The following is a 20,858-nucleotide window of genomic DNA, read 5'->3' on the forward strand; positions in this document are numbered from 1 at the left end:
AGTTTATCGAATGTGCTTTTGAAAAAATATTACTCAAGGGAAATAATCAAAAAATAAATCATGTTCCGGACACTGTATTATCCAAGTCTCTGATAACTTTTTTAGTTATTATAGAACTATAGGAAGAAAACTTACTTATTTCCAGACATCGCAAAAACTTACCTATTTCCTTATAAATCGCAAAAAAGCGTTTTTTTTTTCGTTTTCTTGCTCCCTATTAATGAGCTAAATAAAATTAAAAATTTGATTTTTCAGAACATTTAAAAAAGCTTCAAAATGCTGATTTTTGAAAATTAAAAAGTCAATTCGTTGCTTCGCAAACTGCAAAATAAGTGAAAAGCGTTATTTGTTAATAACTTTTACTAAAACTACCTTAGAACGGTAGTGTTTCACCCAAAGTTTCACCCAAACGGGTATTGGGGTACTTAATAAACCCTCAAAATTTGAGACCCATACATTAAGGAGTTTAAAAGTTATTCTACTTGTTTATCCCAGATATCTTTGTTTTGCAATAACAAAGACAGAAAATAACGAAGATCTGGCAATTCTGCTTATGCCAAATGAAAGAATAAGACTCATATCAAAATGTATTAAACAAACATAAAAAAATATTTATTATAGTCAAAAATCCTAATGCCAAATTTTTAACATTTTGTAGTTTACAAACATTTAAAATAACTTTAAAAATATTAAAAGAAGCTATAAAAACTACTAAATAAACTGCAATATCTGTTTTTATGGTACAATGAAGATAAATTCAACTATATCACGGAAAACTAAAAGAGTGTATCTTCCTCTTCTTTAGGTACCTTCTTTAATGGCGGTTGGCGATGATTTCTACAAATTCATGTCTATTTTGGGCTTTTCTTATTGGAAGTATAGTCCTATCCATTCTTTGATGTCACGAAGCCACGTCATTTGTCGTCTACCAGGACCGTGTTTTCCTTCTATTTTTCCTTTAATTATCAGTTGAAGGGAGTTATCTTTGGCTGGCGCGGCGTCTGCACACCAAATCTTATATGAGTGCTGTTTCGAGTAGGGACATATTATTCCCGGATTGTAATTTTCAGTTTAAACCCAGCCACTACTTGGTGATTAGGTTTTTAGCACAGAAAGCTCACTGAAGATGGTCTGAAAGACCGAAAACGTTCGTTCTGAACAAAAATCAACTATTGTAATCCATTTGGATTTTTTTATTTAATTTTTAATTAAAGATATACCAATTACAACAAAAGTTTTTACTTCAACGTAAAGTTTTTTGAAGTCATATCTCTCGTGTCTGAAAATAATGTCCAAGAGATAAGATGTTTTCCATTTTTTAATAATGTCTACAAGATAACGATTTCTATTCATACGTTTTAAAACTTCTCATTTCTAATATAGCCACTCCATGGACTTTTTAGAATACGGTGAAATATCCACATATCATAGCTAATTGTCAACGTCCAGGCTTCCGTGCCATAAAGTAGGATAATGTGTAGGTATATAGCATTTTTAACTAATGGAATATGGTAAAGTTAGATCTAGATCTAAAGTTAGATCAAGAACGATCAAGATTAAAGCCACAATGGAAAAACTCAGGCATGTGTACGAATACAAAGCCACCGGACAGACTTTTTCAAAATTTCGCAGGGACTGAAGCAGGGAGATGGGCTGGCCACAACATTGTTTAACCTGGCAGTGGAGTATGGGGTTAGGCAAATGCAAACTGGACGAGGAAACCTACTGACCAACCGAACGGTTCAACTGGCTGCTTATGCCGATGATATTAATATTATGAGTAGAACATCAACGGGAGCACAAGAAACATACGCAGAGTTAAAAACGCAAACAAAAAAGCTAGGTCTGGAAATTAACACAGAAAACACAAAAATAATAATACAGACGAGAAGAAATATAGTCCCACAAAAATACATGAATATGACATTGAAACGGTTGGAAAGTTTACATACCTAGGAGTAGAAACCTATGCCGACGGATTAGAAGATGGAGAAATACGGAAGAGAATAATGCAGGCAAACAAAGCTTGTTTTGCCCTCTCCCATAAATTTCGGTCTAAAAGTGTCCACCGAAATACAAAGATAAGAATCTTACTTACTTGCTTAAGCCGTCCTCTTGTACCTTACGGTGTCGAGGTAAGTGGAGAAATCAGACGTCTCCATGCCTTTCGGTCAGTAGCTAGTTTTTCTGCTTCTCTCCACCCATATTTCTTTTTACGTAAGACTTTCCAATATTTGCGTTCCACGTTCTTGCTGGCCTGCCTCTTCGTCGTTTGTTGTCAGATGCAGCTTTCCATATCCTCTTTAGAGTTCTACCTTCACTCATTCTCGCCATATGTCCGAACCACGATAACTGTTTCGTTTCAAGTCTGTCTAAGGTCCTTCCAACACCACACCTTTCACATATGTCTTCATTTCTTATACGATCACGTCTGGTCACCCCGGATACCGCACGTAAATATCGTATTTCGCATGCTTGAATTTTACTACGGATGTTGTCGTTCACTGTCCACGTTTCACTACCGGAGAGTAGCACCGGCTCGTATACAGTTTGAAATACTTTAATTTTTGTTTTCAGGCTTACTTCTTTCTTACTAATAAAACTTTTATTTAGTGCATAGTATAATTTTGTTGCACTCATTACCCTGCTGTTTATTTCTGGTTCTATATTTCCTTGCCCATTCATTGTTGATCATAGATACTTGAAGTCCTCTATTTGTGTAATGGTCTCATTACTCAGCTTTACATTTATATTTTCTTGAGTTTTCGATATTACTAAAGCTTCTGTTTTTCAATATTTATTTTCATCCCAAATTTCTTAAAGGCTTCATTCCAAACATTCACATTCACTTGCAAGTCTTTTTCTGATTTTGCCACAATTACCAGGTCATCGGCATATATCAACTCTGACACGTAAATTTTTTGAAGTTTATACACCCCGACCCTAGTTCTTTTTACCTTGCCCCTGCATTATTTTGCAATTTCGTCCATTAGAGTGATGAATAACTCAGAACACCACCTTGTCTTACAACTGTCCTTATGTAGAATTCTAGAGATGAGCGATTGTTCGTTCTTACATTATTACTTGTACATTTATATATACTCTTTATTGCTTGAATTAACTTCGGTTTCACATTTTTACGGTTTAATATTTCTCAGATCTTGTTACGTGGGGCCCGATCAAATGCTTTTTCCAAGTCCACAAAACAGAGAAACAACTTACTGTTATGCTCTAGAAAAAGCCAGAAAAAGCCCTAGAGCAAGATGAGAATCTATGAAACCTTAATTCGACCAATAGCATGCTGTGGCAGTGAAGCATGGGTCCTGAAAGGAACATCCAAAAACAAACTCGACACACTCGAAAGGAAAGTACTGAGGAGAATACTACGACCTGTGAGGGAAAACGGAATCTTCAGAAGTAGATACAACAACGAGCTCTATCAACTTTATAAGGAAACATCCCTACCAGACTTCAATAGAATACAAAGATTGCAATGGGCCGGACATGTGATAAGAGTGGGAGAGGATAGGCTATCAAAAAGAGCAATGAACGCTAGGATGCAGGGAAAGAGACCGGTTGGAAAGCCAAGAAAGCCCTGGGAAGACACAGTAAACAGCGACGCACAAGCTCTTTTAGGAGTCCGTGTATGGAGAAGAGCAGCCACAGACAAACAAGGGTGGAGACAAAAATAAAGGAGGACAAGGGTCAAATTGGGATGTAGTGCCGTAGAAGAAAAGAAGAAGATCAAGATCTCGCATGGTGAAAAATTATCTCAATTTAGAAATGTGTTTCTGGCCTGTTTAAAACAAAACATGTCAGTCTTCTGATATAATTAAAACAGATTAAAATCACGTGTAAATTTGGAAGAATACTTTAAAACCCAGAGAAGTACAGCTCTGTTGAAAAATATAGTTAATTTAAAAAAGAGACAACTTAGGGCCTCATTCATCAAATGCTTCTGCCACAATAGCCGTTATAGATTTAAAGTCAAATATGTTATTGATGACCTCATACTTCCTTGACAACTGCTTCATTTATTCATAATATCAAAATACACTCCAGGCTTAAACTTAGAGAAATCGAATAAAAAACCTTTTTATTTCACTTGGAAATGTCAGGAATCAAATTTGTCACAATTACTTTTATAGAATCTCTTTGTCAGTCTAGACGGGAGATGTGCAGGTTCGTATTGAGATTGGATTTTAAAAAGGTCATTATTATAAAATGTCTTTTCTATTATTTATTTGTCTCTGTGTGCCCTTTTCTGGGCGCATATGAAATGGCTCCCGAAGAAGGGTTTCTTACCTGTCGCTAAAATCGAAATATATGTCGAAATATAAAATTACAAAATATTTTTCCTAAATTTATATAATACTACTTTGACAAATTCTAATCTATTTATTTTACATTCTCTTAGTTCTAAAATTTTTTCATTTAGAAAATTTATTTTTGCTGTACTTTTCGCAACAATTTTTTTTTGAAGTTATACTTCTTTAGGGACGAGGGTGAATTTTTATTTTTTTGGACGGATGCGCACACCGACAGTATGTATTAGTCGCTACATCTTTTAAGTGATGTAGCGCAAATAAGGTGTGCGTGAAAAGAATATATTATTAGTGTTTTTAGTAAATATATTTATTATAATTTTTGTGTCTGTGGATTTGTCTTCCTCGTAATAAGTATTATTGAAAATGTTTATTTTCAATTAATCTATCTGTCACCGTGGTTGTAATTATGTCCGAGAAATGATTGTCTGTATACAGAACGGTGGTAGCTCATCGGTAGAGTATTCGGCTACGGATCGAGAGGTCCCCCGTTCAAATCCGGACAAAGTCATATTCTTTTTTTTTGTATTCTTTTAGTTCTTTCTAAAATTAGTTTAATATTTAAATACAATACAAAAAACTGTTTAAAGTAGATATATTGATTTGGTTGAAATCATAATATGAAGTTAGATTATATTATAATAGAAGTATAACTTCTTACGTGCTTACAAAGTACACACACATTCTTTTTTTGGTATCGAAACAGAATTCATTTTAATGTAGGTATTTATTTAAAATTGTAAAATTATATCAATCAAATTATTAATGTTAAGATGAGTGTAGTAGAAAGAAGAATTTTAGAATTTTACTTCAAATGAAAACTTTCGCATGGGTTTGTGGTTCTTTATAAGAATAAACAGTGCTCAGCCCAAATATGTGGAGGAAATGTCGAATTTTCAGATATGTAATTATCAACAAGATAATCAGAAAACTAGGTGACTCTTTCATCGATTGGTTTAATTTCTGCCAAATCTATAGCAAAAAAATCACAAACATCTTCAGGATGTAAGAATGAAAGATCAAAAATATAAATAAGAAAATGCGTAATTTCAGTTGAGTCGAGTCAACACCTTTTTCTGGTATTCTGGGGCTAATCACAGTGCTTGAACCTTTCTATACCATGCCTGACCCAAATAAAAATGACATACATGAAGATCTGCTTCAGGAAATGCCATACGGATACTATTATGAATGGAAATTTCAAAATCTGAAGTTATTACTTTAGGTTAGGGGACGCATGACAATTAATTTTAAAACATTCTTCTATGATATATTTAAAAGAGAGATAATATGAAGATGACTTTTTATCTTGAAACAAACAAAAGACAAGAGGAAGATAATGTCCATTTTTCAAGCCATGTATACTAAACAATTGAGTGAAAAAAGAGGACAGTATTCAAAAGTTCCGCCAACATACCAATTGGAAACAGTCGAAAGCAAACGAAGATTTGAAAAACATGTTAATATAACAATATGATTACCTTTTTCATTTTTAATTATAAAATTTTCGTTTCTATTTGTAATAATAGAAGATGAATCAAGAGCTTTATGAAATTCAGATATATTTTTGGGAAGTTTAATTAAAGAATTAGTGGTTCTAGCATAATATAAATTTTGTCTCACCCTATTGATAGTAAATGTCTCTATATTTTGTCTTCTTAAGTTCTTTACAGATGAGCTTCATTGGCTTTTCGCTGAGATCTTCCACGGCTTCTCTTTTTATTAAATTGCTTACGGCTTTTCTATTGTAAACTTCGGCAGACAACTTCTCGTGGTTATGATCTAATATTGATTCAATTATCGTATTTTCACATCCCTGTGTTTTCACAAATGCTTTGCAGGTTTTTTAGTGCATGTCCACCGTTTTACTGTATCTTTGGCCAACATTTTTTGAAAACCGAATGTAAAACCATCAATTGATAGTAAAGGTTTGCCCTTTTGACTGACACTTATCGTTGATTCCATTACTTCGGATGTTATGACTTAAACACAATTTGATCTTGAAATCGACGACCTGACAAGCTTGAAATAGACAAACTCACTGATGCAAAAACTAATAAACTTTCAAGTATTTATAGAACATTTAGCCCATTAACACAATATACAAAAGATAATATAAACAATCAAAAAATTAAGGTAAAAGTACCTATTCATGAAATCATTAAGAAGAGATTAAAATCGGAATTGGAATTACCCAGAAAAGCTGGCTGTTAGATTGTCGGGTAACAACTTTCTTTTCTAAAAAGAAATATGTCGTACTATGAAATATTTATGTTAACATATTTTATATACACTGCGTTAAGAATAAAAAAAAATCAAAATAGATATATAGTACCTATTTAAATTATGATTTGGCAACATTGTGTCATTATACAGCGATTAAATAGACAAAATATCAGCCTAAATGATTAATGAAACGTAGGCATTTCGATTGTACCTGGGAGGCATTTCATGTATGTAAATATTTGCCTGAAAAAGTGGAAGGCATTTCGATAACGGCTTTTTTTCTTCGTATTATACCAATATTATGCAGAATTCATCACAATTTTCAAGTTCTAAATACTTTATTTTAACATTTCGGCCACCACATCGAAAGTATTATGTCCAGGTACTTGTTTCCTATATTCTTCTCTCTTTATAAAAGGTACCCTTGGTAAAATTTGATAATGTGTACCGTTTTCGGAATATTTTGATTTGAAAATTATAAAATAATAACCGATGCTGGTATAAGTAATGATAAAGTTCTAATAGGTATATCTCAAGTTTACCAGGCTATTAACCTTAGGCGAGTGAGTGTTTAGGAAACTCTAGTGCAGCTTTGACGCGTTATGCGGAAAAGTTTTCTAGAAGAAACTTTCCAAGTAAAAGAACGTTTAGAACCGTTGAACGACGTTGTCGAGAAACTGGGAATGTAAGAATAAATAAAATAAATTCTAGTAGATCAAAACCAACAAGAACAATAATTATTAATAAAGAAAATATTGTTTTAAATTTACTTTGGAATATGGCAATAATAATTGTTTGGTATTACCACATTGTACTACCACCATGGTATTACACCACTTTATACTTTAAATTATTACTACCATCTTGGTAAAACCATTGTATTTACCAAATTTGGGTAATGGAGGCCAAAGTGGCTCTCATTAACCCAAGGTGCATTTTTTATTTAAAATCTTTAAAATAAAAAACAGCGTAATCAAACAGAAAATCAGATCTGATGCAATGAAACTACATACTTTTACGAATCTATAGTGATAAAATAATTTGGATCTGACAAAAACCAGTAATACCAAAGGCGCCCATAGTTACCACGTATCGCTATTTAGAACAATATTGCACAATTTCATTCAACTCGGGCGAACAGTTTAATACGAACTGATTTAAATAATCGCAGTACCTATGAGCCATCACAGCTCAAGATATGCCGCAGAGTGCGTTCAGCACTTATAATATAATTAAGGCATTCCAATCCCTAAAACGCTCACTATACTACTCGCGAAGTCGATCGAAGTTCAGCGAGTACGAGGACACACCAGGCGGCGCGCGTCGAATCGACGTCGAGGCAGTGTAAAACACATGACGCGGTATAACATCGGCAGCTATGCTACGATTTAAAGTATTTGTATTTCGTTGTTGCCAAATTTAGTCGCGTGTTGGCTGCTGTACGATAAGATTTCTGAAAGTTATGACGATTTGTCTTTTGTAATAATACAAGTTTATTTTATCTTAGATTAAAGAAAAAAGAAACGCAGATATTGGATACATCCGATCATAAAGGAATGAAATTATAAGGGATTTTTTACACATTATATTAACGAAATTAATATAATAAAGGCCCAGATATGTTTTTTAATTTTACAAGAATGTCTAAATAATCTTTTCAGGAGTTATTAGTGAGTATTAAAAAGCCGTGTTCAAGAAATAACACCGTTATGAGGGAAAGCATATCACCTAAGAAAAACTATTTATAACGCTAAGAGGCATTCCATTCTATGGTACGCCACTGAGCAAATACAGGTGTGAAATTGATTTAAAAAATTATTCAAATTAAAGCCAAAGTACGTATCGAGAAAGACGAAAACCAGAATATACAAAACCGTAATAAGAGCAACAGCCACCTACGGATGTGAGACATGGGTGCAAAATAAAACAGAAGAAAAAAAGATATAGAGTTGAGAACGGAACGTTCTAAGAGCTATTTTCAGGGGAAAGAATACAGATACAGAAGACGGCTGGCATAGAAGCACCAATCAAGAATTAAGGATGCTTTACAAGGAACCAAGTGTAACAAGATACACAAAGTCATAAAGAATCAGGTGGGCAGGTCATGTCGAGGGGATGGATAAGGGAAGAATGCCAAAGATGGTACTGTACAGAAGACCAGTTGGGACTAGGAGACGAGGTAGACCAAGAAAAAGACGGCAAGAAAGTTTCAGGAAGGTGTAGTATCGATGGAAATTACACACTGGAAAGAGGAGCTGAAAAATAGGATATAGTGGAGAACCATAGTTCAGCAATTTTTACATAGACATCAAATAAAATTGTATATAAATTATTAGCATAAACTGTATTATCTAAAATTGTAAATACAAGGCCTGTAGAGCATAATAAATAAAATAATAAATAATAATAAATAAGGTTTTTTTATTATTTTGTTTGAATATTCATCAATGCGCATATCCCAAATAGCTGGTCTCATCTGAATTTCATTAATTAATTTTTCTACATGTGTATTTCCCATCACAAAAGCACGATCTGACAACACTCACTACAGAATTCGCTAGAAAACAGCTGAAACGTCTGTGTTGCACCACGATACACGCATTTATGATATGCCGTCGAAGTCATAAAACCGATTGGCGGTGGATGGGTTCCAGGATATGTCGCCAGAAAGCCGCTGCATCGAAAATTTTAAGAGCGTCTGGTGTGTGTTACTGCATCAAAGTATAGTAAGGGATGCGTCGCTATAGACATCTCAACGGGGGTTCAGTCGACGTACGCCGCCCCGTCTGTGTTACCTCTAAGACAGGCACCTCATGCGACTTCGCTGCGCCTCGGTCTACTTCCATTCGGCGGCGGTTTTTGCGATCAAGTCAAAGGAACCGAAGTCCATATCGCCCTGCGTGAATGTGTTTCTCGCTATAACGCTTTGGCCACACGGGCGATTTTTTACGGCGCGATAATTTACGGCGCCCATTCATGATGACGGCGCCATGAAATACTTTCATCTAAAATTGGTGGAGGAGGTAGTCAAATCAATGGGCGCCGCAAATTATCGCGCCGTAAAAAATCGCCCGTGTGACCAAAGCCTTATAAGTTGAACCAGTGTGTAGTGACTGTACTTTGGCCTCGGTCAGCTTTTCCGAAGTAACTTCGCGAGAGTGTGGTGCGTGCATAAAAATAAGGTGGCTCCCGTTACCCACAGGCTCTCACTTAAGGGTCCGCACCACGCCCAAGGAATAGAACCGAACCGAACCGACTACAAGCAAAAGCCGATTGCAGATCCTAGCTTTCTATGCATACGCGGTACGAAAGGATTATTATAAGTTTATGGATATGTACTTAAAACATATAATTTCACCTAAAATACATCAAAATTTTAATAATTTTATATAATGTAGGTAGGTACATTAACTCCTTCAGTCATAATCGTCGCAGATCTTTACATAATTAAGATATGAAACTACGTAAAAAGTCATGTTAATAGATTGAAATCTACACCATTTATAAAAACAACTTATTATTTTCATGAAATATTGATTAATACTGACAACTAACATTTATAAAAATATTCATGAATCCATTTTAGAGAAAAATTTTTAAAAAGAAAGTTGTAGTAAATTAAAACAAGCCACAATTTGACAAATTTGAGCTATGGCAAATAATTGGGATACACTTGGGAAACAATATGGATAAACAATTTATAATATCTAAGCAACAAGTTCACCGATCGGACTTTACAAATGTCTTTTATGCTTCGAATTGAAAGATCTTTTGAGGCCTTAACACTTTAACTGCCAGGTAAATTCAGAGTAAATTTAATACCGGGTCTTCTGGGCCAAAATATTTTTTTCTTCTTAATTACTCTATTTGTGTTTGTTTTTAACAAAAATCATAAAATCAGATTTGTTTTTTGGTTATTTTTGTAAAAATTGCTGTGTCCTCATTTGGTACACGCGGCTTGTGATTGTGAAATTACTCCCAATATTTAATTGCAGGCCATGAGTACCACAGATGGACACTAAAGGTAAAATATTCCGTTATTTTCCAGTAAGAGAATGCTCTAATTATTTTCAATAACATCAACCAAAGCAAAATATCAGTTACAAAATTCAAAGAAAATGTGTTTATGCAACTTCTTCAAAGTAGTAATCTACCCCTTCCTGTACAAGTTCAAGCCAAACATGATTTGTTACAAAAAAAACTCTGAACTACATGGTCAAAATTATGCTGTAAAAAACACAAAACGAATAACATGGGTATGCAACGGATGTGAAGACAGCCCCTTTATGTACTTAGAATGTTTCTTTGCCAACCATGTTTTCACAAAAATATCTAAAACATGTATAAGAAAATTGACTCTCAGTACTTAATTTTCTAGTTAAAAAATACTACATTATATGTTACTTTTGATTATACTATGCTGTACTGTCATAAAAATAAAAAAAAACGTTAATGTATAGTTAATTTTCATTTTATTTTCTTTTATACCTTTAAAAATTAAAAAAATCCCAGGATACTTTTAAATGTTATAGTTCTACGCCAGACTCAATGATATTCCCATTTAAATACACGGTAAATGTGTACCAACTACGGACACATGGCTGAAACGCTGATAAAACCTTTGTCCAATATATGTACACATGGCAGGGAACTAAAATTGCCTGTGTCCATATATGGCACACATGGCAGTTAAACTGTTAAAGAATAAAAATAAGTTATTTTTGCAATAAATAATACAATTGCAAAGAAACTGCCATTTTGGACCTTTCGCGGTTTGTTTTGCAACAACTAAGTTAATTTAACTAAGTTTAATATAATAAATGATGGTTTTGCTTGTTTTCGATTCAGAGGGTTGCACACCCGCTAGACAGGCTGTTTCTACCATTTCAGGCGTCTTCAGTAGCTTTTGTTAGCGTGCACACCTCTCATCATTTATTATTTTATTTCCTTTACTCGGTTTGGGTACTGAAAGTTCCTCTGCTGTCCTTTTCCTAGATGAATGAAGGCGGAATGTGATCGTTTCCCTTTCGTTTTCTATATTCGTCGTCTGCTGTCTTATTAATTGAAAAAGTCGCAGATTAAGGATGTACCAGTAAGAACTTTCAACGCGAAAAGTCTCAGGTTTAAAATACTATTTACCATTTTAATTTTTATTAAATTGGTGGATTCTGCATCTGAGACTCTTCAATTTGTTAACTAAGTTTGTTTTGCAACAACTTAATTAACTAAATTAAACTTGCCACAGCTCAAATTTAATTTACTACAACTTTCTTTTTAAAAGTTTTTCTCTAAAATGGATTAATGAATATTTTTATAAATGTTGGTTCGTTGTCAGTATTAATCAATATTTTTCTGAAGCTATTTCTTTGTGGCATTTTTGCAATTAACTATTCTAAATAGGAAATAAGCCACAATTTAACTAAAAATGATTTTATTAACGTTTCAGTTTCATATATAATTTCATATATTATAATTATGTAAAGATTTGCGACGGTTATGACTGAAGAACTTAATGTACCTTGTACCTACCTACATTATATAAAACTGTTGAAATTTTGATGTATTTTAGGTGAAATTATATGTAAATGAAATAAAAATGTATACCATTTTTATTCAGTTACAATGCGAAGGCAAAACTGTTTTATTTTTTACTTAGAACAGAGAGCGCAAGCCAGTACTCTAAATCGACGATTTTCGACTCTATTTGGAGTCATCATCAGAGAGGCGTATGCAGGGCAGCTTTATCCATTAGGCAATATAGGCAGTTGCTTAGGGCGGCACATTATGAGAGGGCGGCAAAAATACTGTACAAAAAATATTTGTATAAAAAAATTATGGATCTGGGTTATGTCCTTATTAACGAAGACGATTTCGGTTTCGTTAATCTAAGGTTCTGTCAATAAAGAGTATGAAGCTCTTTCAAATTACTTTACCGCAAGGAAGCCAAAAAATGTGCCTAAATTAAACATATTAAGAAATAAGAAAGAAAAAAGAAAAATTCAATTTTCAAAAATAGTGATGAGATGAAAGCTCACACATTTTATATTATGATCGACACTCTGATAAGAGACCTGAATAGACGTCTGGAATCTTATCTACTTATTTATCAACGTTTTCGTGTTATTAACAGATTTGCCAAAATTTAAGCAATGAAGATATTATTAAAAAAGCTGATCTGGGCACGGGACAAGCTGACAAGCTGAAAATCTGATACAAACTAAAGACGACCAAGATACATACATCATTCATACATGAATGCATTCACTTAAAGCGTCATTTGGATACCACAATAAAATCACCAATTGACATATCTTAATATTTATAGAAGAGTTAGTGCAGTCACTGAAGGTGGATATGAGCTATTACCCCCGATTTCGTCGAACATCCATCGATTTTCATGAAAATTGGTGAGTGGTTAGAGGATATTTCAAGGAACAAAGGTGACATGGTGTCAACTTGCGCTTTTACCCTGGGTGTGGTTACCACCCCTTCTCGGGGGTGAAAATTATTTTAATAAAAATATCCCCAGAATTCGATAGAGGGACAAATTCTAAGCAAAATTTGTTACATAGAGTTATTAATATTTTATTATACAAAGATTTTAATTTTTCATGAGAAAAATGCATGTTTTTAACCGATTTTTCATAAATAACTCAAAAACTATAAGATTTTACAAAAAAGTTATTATTACCAAAGAAGCTAATAAAAAATGAAATAAACTCCTTACTAGAAAAACCTTTTAATGTTAACTAAAAGCGAGTTATAGGCAATTGAATGTAGGTATATGTTTTTCGGCGAGTACCCAAATCTAAGTACAGTCGGAAAAATTAAAAAATACCCATGAACGAACATATAAAACACGCTGTATTTTCCTATCACCGTGTCACAAAGAAAATTGTCCAGTGCAAGTACATGTAACAATAATAATTATTACATGTACTTGCGCTGGCCAATTTTTTGTGTGACACGGTGACAGGAAAATACAGCGTGTTTTATATGTTCGTTCATGGGTATTCTTTCATTTTTCCTACTGTATTCAAGCTTAAATAACGGGAAAATGATGCATTTTATATAAAACATAACCTTCTTAAACATTTGTCGAAGTACTTAGAAATATCTATCAAATGAGCCCCCGAACATGTTGATAGCATTAAAATTTATGCACCAAATATTTTTTTAAATTTTTCTTTTAAAATTTTTTCCAAAATAGTTATTGTTTTTTTTTAATAACTTAATTTTTACGATATCAGGTTTGCCTAAAAACTATTTGAAAGTTAATTTTAATGGCTATTGAACCACGTTGAATTTAATCTTTTGAACCCCTTACTTTTTTAAAAATAAAAGGTTAAATGGCCCCGGTTACATGGTACTCGCAACAAAATTTAAGCTTTAAACGTTTCTATCTCGGTTATATTTTACCCTACAGAAATAGTAAAAAGGTAAAATATTTGATACAGAAAAAACTAAAATTTGGTTATACATATATAACTTTTTACGTATATTTAGTATTTTTGGAGTTATTATCAAAAGAAATTGAAAATTATGATAATCTTAAAAATTCTGATGTTTTTAAATCACATCTTTTTTTCAAAAATATGCATTTTAAACCGTTCAAAATTGTTGAAATCATTACTTATGCTAATAGTTAAAAATAAATTCCTCTAAGGATTACTATAAATTTTAATTTTTGTGGAAATGGCGTATGTTTTATTTTTGACTTTTTCCTAAGAAGTTCTAAAGGATTCTCTTATTTTATCATACCTTACTTAATTGTGATGCAATTAACTTCTACTGCAGCTGATTTGATAGGTACTCCGAAGTACTTTGACAAGTGCTTAGCAGGTATATTTTATAAAATGCATCGTTTTCCCCGTTATTTAAGCTTGAATACTTAGATTTGAGTACTCGTCGAAAAAAATATACATTGAATTACCCATAACTCACTTTGAATTAACATTAGTTTAGTTCTTTAAGTGAGGAGTGTTTTCAGCTTTTTTATATTCAATTTTGGAAATAATAACTTCTTTGTAAATGCTTATACTTTTTGAGTTATACGTGAAAAACAGCTTTAAAACACGCATTTTTTACGAAAAAATAAAAATTTTAATCTTTAATAACTCAAAAAGTATTGATTTATATTAATAACTTTATATAACAAATTTTGCTTAGAATTTGTCTCTCTATCGATTTATGGTATTATTAAAAAAATTCACCCCCAAGAAGGGGTGGCATCCACCACCACGGTAAAAGCGCAAGTTGGCATTATGTCACCTTTATTCCTTGAGGTATCCTCTAACTACTAACCAATTTTCATGAAAATCGATGGAGGTTCAATAAAATCGGAGGTGAAAACCTGCAGTGACTGCACTAAGTGGATTGAAAGATATTTCCCTAATTTTGACATTGCTTTGCACATTTATTTGTGCATCCCAGTTTCCAACGTGTCCGCTGAAAGGTCATTTTAAAAAATGTCAAGAATTAAAAATAACTTCCCATCAAGTATGACGCAAGAACCTGTTATAACAATTTGTCGATTTTGTCAAGAAAATTTTTTTTTTGAAAAGTCTCTTTTTGAAAAGAAGTCTCTGATGTGCAGTAAATTTTTGTCTCTGATATGCAAATTTCTGCAATTTTTTTTCGCAAAAATTGTACATGTTTGAAGGGCGACTACTAGAGAATTGCCTAGGGCCTAGGGCGTCAATTTACCTAAACGCGGCCCTGGGCGTAGGCCTGCTGCTCTCTGCCCCAAGTGACCAATCTCAGAGAGCTTATCCCCGCATTGCAACTGACGTCCATGGAGTAGGTGTCTAACGACATCTGGTAACTGAAAGTCAAAGTTTTAAAGTTTTCAACCTAATAGAAATATTAAAAATATTAAAAAATATTAAAAATATTCCTAAAAGATATTTAATTGAAAACTTATTGGACCATTTTCCTGGTAACACCTCCACGGCTTCTAAAAATTGCAAGCCAGATGGATGCTGAAGCGAAGAAGACAAGAGGGAATTCAAAAAACTTACAATTCATGACCCCGTCTGTTCAGCTGGTAAATTCCAACGAAAAATGGACCTGGTTACTCAAAGGAGTAAAACCAATATAAAATGAAATAAAAATGTATACCATTTTTATGCAGTTGCAATGCGAAGGCAAAACTGTCTTATTTTTCACTTAGAACAGAGAGCGCAAGCCAGCACTCTAAATCGACGATTTTCGACTTGGAATTTACCAGCTGAACAGACGGGGTCGTGAATTGTAAGTTTTTTGAATTCCCTCTTGTCTTCTTCGCTTCAGCATCCACCTGGCTTGCAATTTTTAGAAGCCATGAAGGTGTTTCCAGGAAAATGGTCCAATAAGTTTTCAATTAGATATCTTTTAGGAATATTTTTAATATTTTTAATATTTCTATTAGGTTGAAAACTTTAAAACTTTGACTTTCAGTTACCAGATGTCGTTAGACACCTACTCCATGGACGTCAGTTGCAATGCGGGGATAAGCTCTCGGAGATTGGTCACTTAGCAGGCCTACGCCTCTCTGATGATGACTCCAAATAGAGTCGAAAATCGTCGATTTAGAGTTCTGGCTTGCGCTCTCTTTTCTAAGTGAAAAATAAGACAGTTTTGCCGTCGCATTGCCACTGAATAAAAATGGTATAGTCGCTTTGCTAAACTCAGACACAACTGGCTAGTGATTTTAGTAAGTAATTTTGCCAATTTGGTAAAATTGGCAAAACAATAATTACTAAATAGTTAATAATTACTAAATAGTTAGTAATTTTGTCAATTTTGGTAAAATTGGCAAAAAATAAAAAAATTACAGACTAAAATTACTAGCCAGTTGTGTCTGAGTTTAGTGAACCGACTATACACAATCTTATTTCATTTTATATTGGTTTTACTCCTTTGAATAACTACGTTCATTTTCTGTTGGAATTTACCAGCTTAACAGACGGGGTCGTGAATTGTAAGTTTTTGAAGTTATACTTCTTTAGGCACGGGGGTAAAATTATGATTTTACTGCGCGCATGCGCACACCGACAGTATGGTATAAACGTTATACAGGATCTGATTGGGTGTTAAAATCATTTGTCAATAATCAATATGGAGATTTTGGATAAACAAATTAATGTTGTGTATATTAGTTTTTATTGTTGTGATGGCAGAGAAAAAAGTTTATAATTGTAGTGACTTTTTATAAAGTTTTTAAAAGTGACAAGTACGTAATAAAAAAAGAATGTGTGTGTGTGTACTTTGTACGCACGTAAGAAGTTATATTTCTATTATTATGATTTCAACGAAATTAATATACTTAACAGGTTATTTGTATTTTATTTAAATATTAAACTACCTTTCTTTAACTACCACTTTTAAAATTTTTTTATTAAAACGATACCAAAAATATAAAAAAAAAGAATATGAATCGTCCGGGATTTGAACCCGGGACCTCTTGATCTCCGGTCACACGCTCTACCACTGCGCTATATCCCTTTTGCTTTGACAGGTTACAAGATTTCTCATACATACTGACAAATTTAATACAAAAATATGTACTTTAAATATACTTACTATTATTATAAAATATCTTATTCCCGAGGAAGACAAATATAAAGACACAAAAATTATAATACATATATTTACTAAAAACACTAATATATTCTTTTCACACCTTTTCTTGCACTGATATATTTATACATAAATTGAAATATTTATCAACTAAACGCCATACTGTCTGTGTGCGCAAGCGCGCAGTATTATTAAATTTTACTCTTAATCGCGCCTAAAGAAGTATAACTTCAATAATTATAAATGTTTCAGTAGGTATAATATAAAATTTCATAGGTACCTACCTATTTGGAAAATTTAAAAAGAACCTACCGAAATAGTATGTAATTCTTTGCAGTGGCGTAGCGTGAGTGTCGGCCGCCCCGGGCGGAAGACAATTTTGTCGCCCTCTTATTGAGGTATTTTAATTTATTGTATGATATACATTACATACATTAATTATAGAGAACTTTTTGGCGAGAACAGTCATCATTATTTTGCATATTAGGGTGTTTGGTCAAGAATGGGCCATAGCTTAACCTTAGATTCCTGAGCTTAAAATAGGTCGATTTAAGCTAACTTACCTTAGTACAAAAGTTGATAATAACCTAAATACAGGGTGTCAAAGTTAAACTTTTATTTTATTTATTTTTGAATATTTCCTGACAGGCATGGGACAACAACACGAAATTTGGTAAGTGGTGCTGGTATTGTACAATCTACTAAATTGTGTTAAACAAACGTTTCTGGCTACTACCAGAGGCGTACTACGGGGAACGTAAATGGTTGACCCTTCCCAAATTCTACGCCACTAGCGGAATTGATATTTTAGTGCAATTTTTTTATTGTCCAATACTTTCTATATAAAAAACATACTCTTCATTCGTAACGATAAAGCCATTAGTTTTCGAGATATTTGAAGCTAAAAACGAAGGAGCATAATACAATAATCAAAATAAGTGTGCCTTTTCATTTTTAACTTCAAATATCTCGAAAACTGATGACTTTATCGTTACGAATGAAGAGTATATTATTTGCATAGAAAGTATTGGAGAATCTAAAAATTATGCTAAAATAGCAGTTTCATCAGTGGCGTAGAATTTGTGAAGAGTCAACCATTCACTTTCCCCTGTCATACGCCTCTGGTAGTAGCCAGAAACGATTATTCAACATAATTTAGTAGGGTGTACAGTGCCTACACTTTCTGCCAAGTATCACACGGATATGTCAAATTATTTTAAAGTATTCTTTTTTTTAAATAATTTATTCTTTATTTAAAACTTTAAGAACTATGTGTGCCCGATACTATAAAACTATTTGACATATCCTCATGGTACTTGGCAGAAAGTGTAGGTACTGTACATCCTACTATATTATGTTAAATAATCGTTTGTGGTTAATACCAGAGGCGTACGATAGGGGAAAGTGAATGGTTGACCCTTCCCACATTCTACGCCACTGACGAAACTGCTATTTCAGCATAATTTTTAGATTCTCCAATACTTTCTATGCAAATAATATACTCTTCATTCGTAACGATAAAGTCATGAGTTTTCGAGATATTTGAAGTTTAAAATGAAAAGGCACACTTATTTTGATTAACGTATTATGCTCCTTCGTTTTTAGCTTCAAATATCTCGAAAACTAATGGCTTTATCGTTACGAATGAAGAGTATGCTTTTTATATAAAAAGTATTGGAGAATAAAGAAATTGCACTAAAATAGCAATTCCGCCAGTGGGGTAGAATTTGGGAAGGGTCAACCATTCATGTTCCCCCTTGTACGCCTCTGGTAGTAGCCAGAAACGTTTGTTTAACATAATTTAGTAGATTGTACAATGCCAGCACCACTTACCAAATTTCGTGTTGTTGTCCCATGCCTGTCAGGAAATATTCAAAAATAAATAAAATAAAAGTTTAACTTTGACACCCTGTATTTAGGTTATTATCAACTTTTGTACTAAGGTAAGTTAGCTTAAATCGACCTATTTGAAGCTCAGGAATCTAAGGTTAAGCTATGGCCCATTCTTTACCAAACACCCTGTACAGGTTGGATTTTAAATTAAAAAGTTTACCTAGGTTTTACAATCACGTTTATTAATACAAAAATTCTTTAACTTTAACCAACTAGATATATTGATATAACTTAAGTACTTTTTACTTAAGATTAGGTACACCTTGACGATCGACAAAATTAAATAAAATCAATTTTTACTTAGAACTAGAACTATACTGTTATATTTTTATCAAAAATGAATAACCATTTTCAATTTCGTTGCAACACGAAACTACAGCCGCATTATTATTCTAGTTCCATTATTAGTTTTTTTTTTATATTTTTATCTTTATTGAAAAGTAATATGAGTATTTGTTAGAATTAAAAACAAAACTTCCGTCTTCAATTAAAAATTTACACGTCTACTTTTTTTAAGAAGCACCGTCTTTTATTGCACCGTCAATGTCTATCGCATCACACACCTCTTACTCAATAGACAAAATAGCCAAATTAGTTAGTCTTATAGTACTCATTGTCGATCTTAAATAATTTTTAATCAATTTCAATTTTGAAAACCCCTCTCACAGCTGGCATTGCTTATATCAACTATGAAAAATATTCGGAATATTATTAAAATATTGGGCACTATTGGAGTATCTTCCAGCTTGGATTTAACAATAAATTTAAATATTTCAAGTTAGTGCATTAATCAATTTCGTTGCCTGTAGCAGCAACGAAAGTCCGCAGTCGAAGTTTTTATAGCTTGAAACCCTGCTCGTCAATTTCGTCAGATGCGTAGTCTCTACATTTCTACATTCAGTGCACCCCCACCCCCTTATCTATGATTCAGTGTTGTCTGGATCTAATAATATAGCCGACGTTAGATAAACAAACTTATCCGTTAAATTCTGTACCTGTTTAAAATGCTCACGAATTTCTACAATAACTCTATCTAACGAAGAAAATAGCTTTCGTCTCAACTCATTTTAACAAGACAAGTTAGCACCTCTAGTTCTGTCATCAAAAATATGCTTTCTTGTTATGCGCCTCCGAGGTTTTATGGAAATTCCAAGTTCTTCACACATATTTTTGCATAACCTACAACGTCATTTGTCCATTCCTCTCTTTTCTCTGTCAATATCATCTGCAAAGCATTTACTTTATGAGCGCACAATCTTATGACAAGTCCCCTTGTTTGTAAATATTTTTGTGCATCATTCACTTCATGTAGCACCAGTTGCCACAGGCCCAAAAAAACAAAGAAAGGAAAATGACTGCATCGAAACTAGTAAAGCACCTGCATCTGTGCTAGTGTTTAAGCTTTCACCTGCCTCTGTCAGTTGTTCCCAAGTGACGAAAATGTCTTTGTAATGATGCCATGTCACATTTACGGCATCGCCTCTTGCACTCCACCGCGTGTCTTGAATCCTTCTTTTGCCTGTAGTTGCTATCAGAACTTCCCAACGATGTGTCGATGAGGAAAAAAAAAAGAATAAGAACGTTGTAAAGTGCCGAAAAAAGTTGTGCTGAATGTTAGTCATAAACGGGGAATTCCCACAAATAAGTATTGTGTCAAAGTATATATTGCCAGTCGCTACAAAATATCCAAAGAAAAGGAATTCCCCGAATTCGTCACAAAATAATTAATGAAAAATTCCGTGCTCCTTTCAATCGGTCGGACTTCGTAGTTGCGATAAAAATATAAAATGGTTCAAATATTTACAAAATATTTTACATAATTTAATTACCATCAAAATTTCTATCAATATTCAC

Source organism: Diabrotica virgifera, chromosome 10 (genome assembly GCF_917563875.1).
Source record: "Diabrotica virgifera virgifera chromosome 10, PGI_DIABVI_V3a".
Lineage (NCBI taxonomy): Eukaryota > Metazoa > Arthropoda > Insecta > Coleoptera > Chrysomelidae > Diabrotica > Diabrotica virgifera.